The sequence below is a fragment of the Rana temporaria genome, chromosome 4, assembly GCF_905171775.1.
Source record: "Rana temporaria chromosome 4, aRanTem1.1, whole genome shotgun sequence".
Lineage (NCBI taxonomy): Eukaryota > Metazoa > Chordata > Amphibia > Anura > Ranidae > Rana > Rana temporaria.
Window position 1 is genome coordinate 67,078,876 of NC_053492.1, and position 13,796 is coordinate 67,092,671.

At 43.7% G+C, this 13,796-nt stretch overlaps 1 protein-coding gene across 2 annotated transcripts in view; it reads right to left on the minus strand.

The window, feature by feature from the left end:
* Nucleotides 1-13,796, minus strand: part of KLHL29 (kelch like family member 29) — a 1,298,229-nt gene that overhangs the window by 873,392 nt on the left and 411,041 nt on the right. For both annotated transcript variants that reach the window (XM_040348525.1, XM_040348526.1), the window contains exon 4: nt 2,824-2,913. The gene's annotated coding sequence lies outside the window, so the exon portion shown is untranslated. The remainder of the gene's footprint in view (nt 1-2,823; nt 2,914-13,796) is intronic.

The window sequence follows — 13,796 nt, forward strand, 5'->3', positions numbered from 1 at the left end:
ACTCCAGCATACAGCAAACATTGTCACACCCATCAGTAGTCATACTGCTAATGACACAATTTCCATCAGTGATGCCAACAGTATTCCAATGACAGAATGCCATTCATGCAAATGGCCATCTCGTGTTTCTTATTCTTCCCAAAAACAAGGATAAACATGATGAAATAATTGCCTATGTTGTGCCGCTCCCTGATTTAGTTTCACTTTGGTCTGACATTTGCTGAATTTGGCAAACTCCAACAGCTATTATTTCGCTCTGAAAAGAGCGCTCCCTTAGCCATTCATACCAATGGGTGAGTGGTATGCCGTGTTGTTACAATGAATCATACTGTTTACTTTTTGACATGACATTTCATTCAACTCTATGCGATGTGCTGCAGCATGTTGCAGTATGCTGAGTAAAAATGCGACCTGTCCTGGTGTTTTCTCAGCGCACACCAACACAGCGCATTCATGTGAACTGAAGCTATAGAACATAAGGCAAAATAATATAAATTACCACTTATAAAAGAGCCAATACGTCCTTATATCTAAAAATCAAATAGATCTCATAGCAAATAAAACAAAACAAAATATCTGAAAAGTGTCCATGCTGATTTGAACTGTCCATGCAATAGAATTTCAAGTTATATCCAAAAAAAAGTGCTCAGTGCTGTGCAAATTTTCTACAAAACATATATTAATCCATCAATGAATCCCATGGTGATCCTGCACCTCCACACCAGAGAACTCACCAGATTGCCAGGACCACCTCTATAAGGTAAGTTATTATGCGTTTATATTGCCATAAGAGATTCCACCTTCCAGGACCTCTTAAACCAGAATTATCTCCTCTCCTCTACCCAGTATGTCTCTGTAAATATTAGAAGTAACCATGGAGGAAACAAGGAAAGCCTCTACAGTGTAAAACTTTTTATCACTTCTATTAAAACACTTTAAAAAAACAGGAGTAATGCCTACTCACATAATTTAGTGCTTTTCCCTGCACAAAGGTTACAGCAGTATTGTATTCTATAGAATACCTGCTCCGCAGGCCACCCATGTGAGCGGTTCTCCTATTCGGACCTGATTTATGGGTGTATATACATCACTTTCAGGAGTACTGTGCAGGATGACATCACTTCCTGCTCTGTCCAACGCATTTCATCAACCTGACATTCGCAAGAGGCCCAAACTGCCTTGCCTATGCTTTGGTTAATGTCCACCAAGGCATGGGGCGACAAAATGACTTTACTTTTTCCAACATGGCTAGGCATTACCATGCCTAGCCATGTTGGAAAAAGTAAAGTTCTAGTAACAAAGTGAAACAAAACCAGAGTGGAACACAGGAGAAACCCTTATGGCTAATCAATATAACATTGGACATCTTGTGAGGCATATTGATATTCAACTCATAAACAGTTTGTACATTGTTTTCCAAAAATAATACATATATACATATATACAGTGTATATACACACACACACTGTATTGCCAAACACACGCACATTAACTTTAATGACATCCCAGTCTTAGTCCATAGGGTTTAATATTGAGTTTGCCCTCCCTTTTCAGCTACAACAGCTTCAACTCTTTGGGGGAAGGCTGTCCACAGGGTTTAGGAGTGTGTCTATGGGCACTGATGTTGAATGAGAAGGCCTGGCTCACAGTCTCTGCTCTAATTCATCCCACAGGTGTTCTATCGGGTTGAGGTCAGGAATCTGTGCAGGCCAGTCAAGTTCCTCCACCCCAAACTCGTTCATCCATGTCTTTGAACCTTCCTTTGTGCACTGGTCCAAATCATTTGGTAGAAGGGGGATTATAGTGTCGGCTGTTTTTCAGGGGTTGCTAAGTTCCAGTGAAGGGAACTCTTAGGCCCTGTACACACGGTCGGACAAAACCGATGAGAATGGTCCGATCGGGCAGTGGTCCATCGGTTCGGTTTTGAAGCATGTTTTAAAATTTTGGACCGAAGGAAAACAGACCGATGGGCTATACACACGGTCGGTTTGGACCGATGAAACTGAACCTCGATCCATTGTGTACGGGGCCTTAAGGCGTCACCACGCCAAGACATTTTGGACAATGGGAACAGTTTGAGGATGGCCCCTTCCTGTTCCAACATGACTGCACACCAGTGCACAAAGCAAGGTCCATAAAGATATGGATGAGCAAGGTTGGGTTGGAGGAACTTGCCCGGTCTGCACAGAGTCCTAACCTCAACCCGATAGAACACCTTTGAGATGAATTAGAGCGGAGACTGCGAGCCAGGAATTCTCGTCCAACATCAGTGCCTGACCTAACAAATACACTTCTGGAAGAATAGTCAAACATTCCCATAGACACACTTTTAAACCTTGTGGACAGCCTCCCAGAAGAGTTGAAGCTGTTATAGCTGTAATGGGTGGGCCAACTCAATATTGAACCCTACAGACTAAGACTGGGATGCCATTAAAGTGCATGTGCGTGTAAAGGCAGGCTTCCCAATACTTTAACAAAATAGAGTGTGCATATATATATATATATATATATATATATATATATATATATATATACATACATATATATATATATATATATATACACACACACACGCCATATATAGACTTTAGTCTAGAAATAAAAATAGGGTTAATGTATAATAGGTTTAAATACAAATTTGAATTAATCCTAGCTGATATATATGTGCATGATGCCAAAGTAGCTTTGCTCTGAAAGTCTTTAGAGTGGTTTCTGGGTGTCTTGCCTAATGGAAATCATTTCAGTGACTCTTACATTCCAGTAACCATCCAGCTCTGAATTTAAAAAAATAAAAATAATTATAAAATATAAATCAGACTTTACCCAACAGATGTTTTCCTCTTGCACGTCAGCGCAGCTTGTCCATAGACTATTACATTTCCTTTAAAAGTTACTATGCTTCTGTTGTAGAATCTGTGTCAAAAAAGCATAAGAATGAAATGTTATCATAATACATTGTAAATGATAACAGATTGATTGCAACAAAGTATATTTTTAGACAAACACATTAAAAATAGCACTTCAAATGCCCACGCTCCTACTATTACCGGTAGTATTACTTAAAGTAGAATTCCAGGCTAGAATTATCTAATCTTAAAACTGCTCCCACCCCCCTTCCAACACCTACTGTATACTAACTACCTTGTGGAACAGACCGGGGAAAATTGTGGTCCCGCGATCACACCAGGCCATTTGACTTTCCTTGTCCAGCCTGTGATGCCTCCACTGTCAGCATACCTCTCTGAGCCGGTCAGCCTGCTCACCGTACTCAATGGGCGAGTTTGACAAGCGGTGGCTCAGCTGCCCATTTTTACCTTTCCCTGACTGCCCGTCTGAAAGACACCTATTTCCTGAGCAATTGTACCTATTGTTCCTAACACCAGGTGTTTGTTTTCTATATTTTTATGTATTGATGAACCTTCCCAGGTCCAAAATTAATATTAAGCAGAATTAAGTTTGGCCTTCCTTAACAGTCCCAGTTTCTCATGTGGCCCCTTGGGAAGATGAATTGCCCACCCCTGCTGTAGAACAAATATGCAGGGGAGAGGAGGAAGCGCTGACTCTGGATGACCCATAGTAATCCTATGGGTGGCGTCACCAGTCAGGCCGCGTACACGCGGTCGGTCCAAACCGATGAGAATGGTCCAACGGACCGGTTTCATCGGTTCACCGCTGAAGCAGACTGATGGTCTGATGTGCGTACACACCATTGTTTCAAAAAACGATCGGGTCAGAACGCGGTGACGTAAAACACACGATGTGCTGAAAAAAACAAAGTTCAATGCTTCCAAGCATGCGTCAACTTGATTCTGAGCATGCGCGGGTTTTAATCCAATGCTTTTGTGTACTAACCACCGGTTTTGACCTATCGGTCATCCGTCAATCGGTTCGATTTTAAAGCAAGTTCTCTTTTTTTTTGACCGAAGGACAACAGACCGATGGGGCGTACACACGGTCGGTTTGGACCGAAGAAACTGAACTTCAGTCCGTTTTCATCGGTTTGGACCGGTCGTGTGTACGCGGCCTCAGACATTCCACATTCGCTCTCTTCTCGCTTCCCCCATTGCCGGCACTGACTGACACCGAGGAGATCACATGCACGGACAGGAGCACCCTGAGAATAGGTGAGTATAAGCACCTTTCTTCTGCAGGGTCGTTAGTATAGGTCAGTGATGGTGAACCTTGGCCCCCCAGATGTTTTGGAACTACATTTCCCATAAATGCTCAACTACATTGCATAGTGCATGAGCATCATGGGAAATGTAGTTCCATAAAATCTGGGGTGCCAAGCAAGGTTCACCATCACTGGTATAGGTGTTAGGAAGGGCGAGGGAACAGTTTTATTATTAGATAGTTTTATCCTGGACTTTTACTGTTATTAATCACAGGACCCTATAGAGTCTACCCCCCTCCTCCCCCTTCCCTCAGCAGAAAGTGACTGAGAACATAGATTTATCAGTCCCTTTCTCTGCAGCCTCAGCTGCATAGATGAATGAATAGGAAGTGCTCTGAAGCTTCCTGCTCATTCACAAGCAATCATAGTAAACACCGTTTACTGTGCTTCAGTGATAAATGTAAACAAGAGTGATTGGTACCAATCACTCACCGTGTTCGTTCAGGAAAGGAAGGAGCCAACAAATTACATATTTACCTGCCTTTTCCCTTGCTTTCCATCCTGAAACATTCCTCTGTGTGCCCACAGCAAATGCCAGTGGGAGAGGAAGAGACCTGCAACGCTGTGGGGGAAAGAGGCACACAGGGGGGGCTTGGCAGCAGATGGAAGTGGCGCATGTACTAGAACCAATCTCCCTGCAGTGCAGCTGGAGGGAGGGAGAGAAAGAGAAGCTGGCAGTGCTGCAGGAGGATGGAGAAGGGGATCAGTGTCTGCAATATGACAGTACAGCTGGCACTCCTGCTCAGCAGATGCCCCCCTTTTGAACTGATAGGGCCTGGGCCCAGTACAGGAGGGCTGGCTGGCTGTATTGCCTTATCAGCGGCCCTGTTTAAATGTGCCCTTAGCAAGGAACGGTGCAAGTCAGACAGTGTTGTAGCCACGTGACCACATTTTCTTGAAGGATGTTAAAGCAAATAGTACTGTTGTTGTACATTGTAACATGTCTGGAATGTATTCATTCAGACTTATACTGAAAGGTCCATTTTTACTACTTATTGGACTTCTAATATGAAGTAATGGTGTTACAAATGTCTGATTAATAAAATCCAGATGACAATTAGGGTAATCCAGCTACTAAACTAAGTGACAAAGCCTGTATATTAAAACTGATACCAGATGTTCAAGTTGTCATCACTGAAGACTTCATCTGAGTTCAGTGGGTGTATCCTGCAATTAGGGTCCCCAAGGGCCACTTCTGACTCTACGTTTTGGTGAGTGAATTAGTCGCGGTGTCCAGCTTAGGATGCCTCTGGACGGAATCAAGATATTAACATTGGAACAATGCAAAGAGCCATAGAATAGTAATAGTAATAGTATGTTCTTATTCTACATGTTCTCATGCGCACAGATGTTCGCTCGCACAGAGCTCCTGAAGGACGCATTGACGACGCTCTACCAGGAAAACTTTGTTACACGGTCCCTTGGCTCAGATCTGAGTAAATATATGCACTATACAAGAGCTCCGAACGTACAATATAACAGCTCCGAGAGGCTGAGAGAATAGCTTTGGGACATGATTGGAAATTAGGTCACTTCTTCCATGTCTCCATTGCTCCTGGTTTCATATGTTCCCTAACTTTAAAGGCTGCTGTTTGTAACGGAATTTGGCAACTGAACATTCCACTTCACAAACAAAACATTTGTATTGCTTTAAAGCACAACGCCAACCAGAGTGGAAATACACATGTAAAATGTTTTACCTGCCAAAATGTTTGCAGATCAGACTTTTGAGCCATTCTGCAAATTAGTGGTGAACAAGAATAAGCATCTTAGTTGCCAATTCCAGCGAAAATTGGAGAATTTGCTTTGCTCATGGAGGACAAAGTAAAAGGTTCACTTTTAATAAAGCCTTACCTAGAAGGTCATACCTTGCCTACTTCGAAAGGGCAAAGCACAGGTTTGGTTTAGTAGGTAATATTATATTTTAAATATAGCTGAACTATAATTTCCAATTTTCAGAATAAACACTTAATTTACCACTTGCTTACTGGACACTTTTACCCCCTTCCTGCGCAGGCCAATTTTTAGCTTTCAGCACTGTTAAGCCTCGTACACACGCTTGGTTTACTCGGCAAGAACCAGCAAGAAAGCTGCTGGCAGAGCTTTCTTGCCGAGTTTACCGTGCGTGTGTCCGAGGCTTTCAGGTTTCTTGTCAAGAAAACTGCATAAAATCTTGACAAGAAAAATAGAGAACCTGCTCTCTATTTTCTTGTCGTGATTCTCGGCAGTGTTTTCCTGCCGAGAAACTCGAGAGTGTGTATACTTACCTGTCGCCGTGGAAACCTGCGCATGTTCGAAATGACTTTGACGCATGTGTGGTAGCTTCCTAGGCATAGATGGGGTGCAGCAGGATGGCGGTGACGGAATCGAATGTGACGAGTGCATGCTCGTCGTAGTCGATGACGCCACCGCGTTCTTGCCTTCCAAAAGAACCGCGGTTCTTTTGAAAGGAGTGTCTGTACACTCGGGGGGCAAGAGATTCTTACCAACGTTTTTTTCCTGACGAGATTCTGGCCCTTGTGTACAGGGCTTTACACTTTGAATGACAATTGCGTGGTCATGCAACACTACCCATATGAAATAATTTTTTCACACAAATAGAGCTTTCTGCACTGATAGGCAGCACTGATAAGTGACACTGATGATGAGGCTGTGATGGTTACTGATTAGCAGTACTGATGGGCACTAATAGGTGGCACTGGTGGGCACTGATTAGAAGTACTGATGGGCACTGGAAAGTGGCACTGTTGGGCATGGATTAGCAAGACTGGAGGGCACTTATTAGCAGCACTAGTGGGCACTAAGGGGACTGATGTGCCTCTAACAGAAGCCGGTTAACGGCTTCCTTCTTTTCTTAATGAGGAAAAAAAGCTGATAACCAGCTGGCATTGGCTGACAGCTGATCACATGGTAAAGGGCCGGCTCTGATTGACCCTTTACCTCGATCAGTGATCAACCAAGTCCCAAGGACTCGGCGATCACAGAGCATTCCGGCAGCACGAGAACAGGAGGATGTGCATGCACGCCCTCCCCGCATTTTAATTCTGGGCTGGTGCCGCCTTTCAGCTATAGCGTGGGCACCAATATATCACATTTTTGTTTTTGGGTTTAGATACACTTTAACCGCTTCCGGACCACCACACGTACATTTGCTGCGGCAGGGCAGCCCGGGTGCGCAAAATCATGTACCTGTACGTGATTTTGTGTATGCGGTTTAGGTGGCGTGCGCCTCGTCCTTTTATATAAAATAATATGCAAAGTGGTTGTGGGGGGGGGGGGGGGAAGCCTCAGAATGGCAAATTATGTGAGACTGCAGTTCTTCTTTAAGTGCTGCAAGCAACACCTGATCCAATCTCTATATTTCATTGCATTGTAACTTCTTACCTGAGCTCCTGCAAGCCTCACACACTGTGAACGGCAATGCTAAAAATGGCTGCCAGTATCCCGGCTACTCCTGACTGTACTCCCGTAATTTCTCTGTGAATTATCACTCTCACAAATCCTACTATAAAATTAAAGCACCTTATTACAACATAAATGTAAGCCTTCCTGTAGAAGCTACAGCCTCTGTAACAATGTGGCAGATTAGCTATCCCCTAAAGAAGTAGAGCTTCTCTTTCTATTATTGCTAATAATTTTCATCAAATACAATGTAATGAATCTTTAATGCTGTATCATCTTCCAGGAACAGTCCTGTTATCCAACCGCGTTCTCCTTCGGAAATAGATGACAATTTAACCCCCCGCACTCCGCTTATCTGCATCCTAATAGTGTTTTCGTCTCTACGTGAGGACATATATGTACTATTGTAATTATATAAGTTATTATGCACACCTACAGTATATATTTATGTACACTGTATGATAGCTGTGATCAATTCATTGCAATCACACCAAACTGACAGTAATAAAGTTTATCTAAGGACTGCTAGTTGGTGATCAGAAATGTGCATAAGGGCTTGTGCAGACCATGTCAGCTGAGCTTCGTTGATCTGCATAGATTAGGGGGTCTCCAAACTATGTCCCAAGGGCTACATACAGCCCTCTACAGGATTTTTTCCAGCTCGCAGCGAATTGCATATCTTCTTGCACAGATGGAAGAATAAGGTCAACAGAGGCTGCCTGTGGTCTCCACTTCAACTCCACCAAAGCACACTCAGACTCTGTAAGGAGGGACTCTGATGGAGAACCCTAATGTAAGGAGGGACTTTGATGTTACATTGAGTCTGGTGGAGACCCTGATGTAAGGAGTGACTTTGAGTTAAGGAGCACTTTGATAGGGATCCTGATATGAAGGAAACTCGGATGTAAGGAGGGACTTGGATGGGTTCCCTGACTTAAGGGGGAGCTACTTAAATCAGGGTCCCTGATGTAAAGTGGGAAATCTAATGGGGACCTTCATATGAGTGATATAAAAAGGATACACGTGTGGCCATACTCTGGGGTAAAGGATTGGACCTCTGTGGATATTAATACACTATGTCGACTTATACGTTTCTTGAAGTCCGCTTGCCCTTTATCAGTGCCTTTGGTCCCCACGGGTTACACTGTCACAGTTCCCGGGATAGACGTCCCCAGGAGCCTCCTATCCTCAGCATCACCATGTCCAATTTTGTTTTACATGCACCCTGCATTTACTCCTGAAGAAGTGGATGTTTTTCCTCGAAACGTGTTGAGTTCTCGGATGCAGCTCTGTTATAATCATATGTTTTACATTTGGATGCCACATTTCAATTTAGGCTATGTATTGCAATCTATTCATGTGGATATTTTATTTCTGCTACTCATCAGCTCACCCGTATTATATATATTTCATTGCTATCATATCTGTTTATAATTGGACTAATACATTTGTATTCATGTGTATTGATTTGTACTACTTTGCTCCATTTAAAGTCCCAGGGGAATGAAAACTTGTAAGATATAAAAAGGACTCTGATAGGGACTCAGATGTAAAGAGGACTCTAACAGGAACCCTGATGTAAGGGGGGACATTTTTTTTAGAGGTAGAACGATATATCGGCTGGCCGATATATCGGCCGGCCGATATATCGACCGATATTTGGCCATTTTTGATAAATCGACACTGGCCGATATTTTACACTGACCGCTGTTCCTCCTCCCTACTCCACACTTAACGGCTCTGGCAGCATCAAGTGTGAAACTGACAAGTAACAGAGAGGAGCTGTCAGCTCGATGTTGGGGTGGGTGGGACCCAGCCGGGGTGGGACCCAGCAGCTATATTACACCAGTCGATGGGATTGTATCTGGGTGGGCCGCTACGTGTATGTGGCCCCACCCCTTTCTAAAGCAGCCCAATCATTGGCTGGTGTAATTTAGCTGCTAGGTCCCGCCCACCCCCGACATCTTCTCTCTCTGTACTCAGTTTCACATGGTTACAGTTACACTCGGCTTAGTGTTAAACCTGCCAGTGCCACCGCCAATCAGTGCCACCAGCCAGTGCCATCTGTCAGTGTCACCCCCCAGTGCCAACCAGTGCCACCCGCCAGTGCCAACCACTGCCAGCCAGTGTCACCCGCCACTGCCAGCCATGTCACCCGCCACTGCAAGCCAGTGCCTACAAGTGCCACCGCCAATCAGTGGCACCTGCCAGTGCCAACCAGTTCCAATTGCCAGTGCCACTGCCAATCAGTGCCACCTGCCAGTGCCATATGTCAGTTCCAAACCAGTGCCACCTGCTAGTGCAAATCAGTGCCAACTGCTAGTGCCAATCAGCGCCACCTGTCAGTGCCACCTGCCAGTGCCAATAGTGTCATCTGTCAGTTCCAAACCAGTGCCACCTGTCAATGCCAACCAGTGCCACCTGCCAGTGCCATCTGTCAGTTCTAAACCAGTGCCACCTGCTAGTGCCAATCAGTGCCACCTGCCAGTGCCAATAGTGTCATCTTTCAGTTCCAAACCAGTGCCACCTGCCAATGACAACCAGTGCCAGCCAGTGCCACCTGCCAGTTCCATCTGTCAGTTCCAAACCAGTGCCATCTGTCAGATCCAAACCAGTGCCACCTGCTATAGTGCCAATAGTGGCATCTGTCAGTTCCAAACCTGTGCCAACCAGTGGCATCTGTACTGAGGATATCAAGTGTTTGCTAGAGTGACAGGAGTAAGCAGGAAGGAGTGGAGTGGGTGAGTTTTTTTTTTTTTTTAAATCGTCCTAAAATATCGGCATTGGCCAGAGAAAAACCCATATCGGTCTACTTTTTTGGCCCACAAATGGCAAATTAGCATTGATCAATACAGGTGCAACACCCACATACAAAGCAACTGTTTTCTATGTGCCCTGTTCACACTATACATATGCAGTGGCATGTGATGCATAAAAATGAGCATGCACTACATGTCACCACGCCACAGAACAGAATGTAACTTTGTGGTATTTGAATAAAGTACAAGAAAAAAGTAAACAATTCCTTATGCTGCAACAGCACACAGCGCCGTCTGTACACAGTGGACACTAGCCCACACATATTTTAGCATGTGGTCAGTGTGAACAAGCCCTTAAAGCGGAACCAAAGTTCACAGAATATGCTGTTTCAGCAATGTGACCACTGGATCCCTTTTTTTTTGGGTGGCAAACAATACACACACCGGGCCTCCCCCACCCCCGATTGGTTGGGTCACAGCCCCCCCCCCCCCCCCGAGCGGTCACCTTTTAGGTCTCGGGCTTCGCTATTGTCACGCAACTGGGTGTGCTCAGGGTGTAGTGCTCTGCACCATCGAGCCCACCCTTTTTTTAATGCCAATTAGAGCCTCAGGTTCTAATCATGTTCTTCTAAAAAGAAAAATCCCCATTGAAATAGGTGCCGAGCACATTGATTAAGGGGATGGCGCCCCTGCGCCCCATATGGACAGGCCGCTACTGCTCACTCTTCTTGATTGGCCAGCGGGGTTGACCTGCATGTGCATGGAAGTCATTCATCCTGAAACATTGGCTATGCATGCACGGCTCAGTGTACATTCAATAGATGATTATAAAACAGATAGATACGTTTGTTTTATTGAAGAAGAGACATAGCATGCCTCCTATTTGTTAAAAAGCTGCATGCTCGCAATTTTTTTTCCAACTTTTATATTTTATTTGCCAAGTTTTTACCATCTGCTGCATATTGTTAAGGAAAAACACCCAATTACAAAGGATTAGACTTGAGTTTAACAATAAGTTCATGAGTAAGATTGCATTAAACGCTGAACCAAAATCAACAATTTTTGTTGGGGATATAACTGTTTTTGCCATCCATGTGGGTCAAAATAAAATGTAAACCTTATTATCGGGACTGTTTAGGCTCGTAACTAGACCTGCCATAGCCAGCAATTAGGCAAAGTCCTCCTAAACTACAGAGGGTCTTGATGCAAAGGACACATCTAAGGAAGTCAGATGGCAGCGTGCTCATAGTTGTGAAACAGAGCTCTATGTCTACCAGATAGATGGCGCGTGTAACGGTCAGGGGTTAACTCCGTTTACGATATTCCATTCCACCAACCCACAACATGCTTATCGACACTCCACAATCCAGCAGACGAACACGTCCATATGGATTCCCCAGAAAGGAGACACACAGCTCTGTTCTCTGGTTCAAAATGGATAGCTATTTTAATGGTAAACTTAGGCTCTTATACAGTTAGAAACCCCAAGGTACAATGACTTAACTCCACCCACAACATGACACAAGGAGCTCAACACACATCCCTTAGGAGACAGACATTCCGGCTCCGAGACAATCTACATGAGCTAATTACTAATCATTTACCCAGACAGGGTGACTCCGAGATAGACTCTTCTCACCTGCTATACAATACACATTATTTTAGTAGACATAATTGACAAGCTAATTAACTACAGATGACACGTCAGACATCTTGACTCCGGCTTCTCTCACCTGCTATACAATATACATTCCTTTAGTAGACATAAGTCAGACATCTGACCTTTAGACTGTGCTAACTCACAACAATACACATCTATCATCAATAGAAATTCACACAATACAGTGTCAATTAGCATAACACAATGAAAGGTCTTTAGAAGCCAGACTAAAGCCCTGTACACACGATCAGTCCATCCGATGAGAACGGACTGAATGACCGTTACATCGGTTAACCGATGAAGCTGACTGATGGTCTGATGTGCCTACACACCATCGGTTAAAAAAACGATCGTGTCAGAACGCAGTGACGTAAAACACACGACGTGCTGAAAAAAAACAAAGTTCAATGCTTCCAAGCATGCTTCGACTTGATTCTGAGCATGCGCGGCCTTTTGACCGATGCCTTTGCATACTAACGATCGGTTTTGACCCATCAGTCAGGCGTCCATCAGTCAAATTTTAAAGCAAGTTCTATTTTTTTTTGACCGAAGGATAACGGACCGATGGCGCCCACACACGATCGGTTTGGACCGATGAAACGGACCTTCAATCTGTTTTCATCGGTTTTGACTGATCGTGTGTACGCAGCCTAAGGTTAGTTTACATGACAGTAGCAGACTTAATTACCCCCTTAACAGTCTGTGTTCCCACATGAATGAGTCACTCTTCTATTGACCTGTTGGGTTCAGAATCAACAACCTGTAATTAGTTCTTTCAGACATTCTTGAATATATTGTGGATTAAATTACTGCCCCATCTCATGTAGTCCAAGATATCATTTCTCAGTCATCCTATGCCCCTAGTGGACATAGGATGACTTTAGACACAAGAGTCATCGGTGAAGCTGAAACAGGAGTACCCCACACCTTGCAAGAGCCTCTGGGTCCCACGGGCCCTCCCGTTACAGCGCGTTTCAGATTTGATTTTTTTAACAAATTTTATATTGTATTTGCCAATTTTTGTCACCTGTTGCTTATTGTTAAGAAAATATAACATTTAATTACAAAGGATTGGACTTGATCCCAATAATTTGAGTTTAATAATGGTGGACTTGGATATTGGTGAGTATAACTTGCAGGAGAATATACATGAATAAGTATCGGTGTCTCTTTATGGTAAACACTGGATTATTAACTCAAATTGGCCTTCCCTTTAAACCCGGCGGACTCCTCCAATACCTGCAGACTCGTAGAATGAAAATCGGAGACATCAAGGTAAAGTAGCCATATGGTAAGGTAGGCTGTGCTTATTACAACTGCTAGGAATCAGTTTATTTTTTTACTGCAGTGTTTCTTTATGTGTCAGAATTTCATTACCTGCCTTGAAAATGGGACTGTACAGCGCTTTTAGATAGTTCCCTTTGAAATCAGATTTGGTATGCAATAAAATTAAATGACTTGAGGTAACAATGAAGGAATATAAAACACATTAAACTAAAGAAAATGCTATTGCAATTGGAATTAGCACTAATGAACATACTGCAGAAGTAAAAGTACTGATCAGGGACGCACTTTCTAAGCCATTCCAAATCTGTCTAAAATGGACGCCCGTAAAATCTGCTGGCGATATGTCAGAATTTTAAGCAGGCAGAAAAGACGCCAAAAGTCAGCCTCTTAGGCAACGGGGCTGTCAGAAAGCGCGTGATGAGTAATGCAGGATTAAAACACGGTATTCATATCAAATTAAAGGATAAATGCAAAGCAACAAAACAAACATTTATCTCATCTTTTTTTTTTTTTT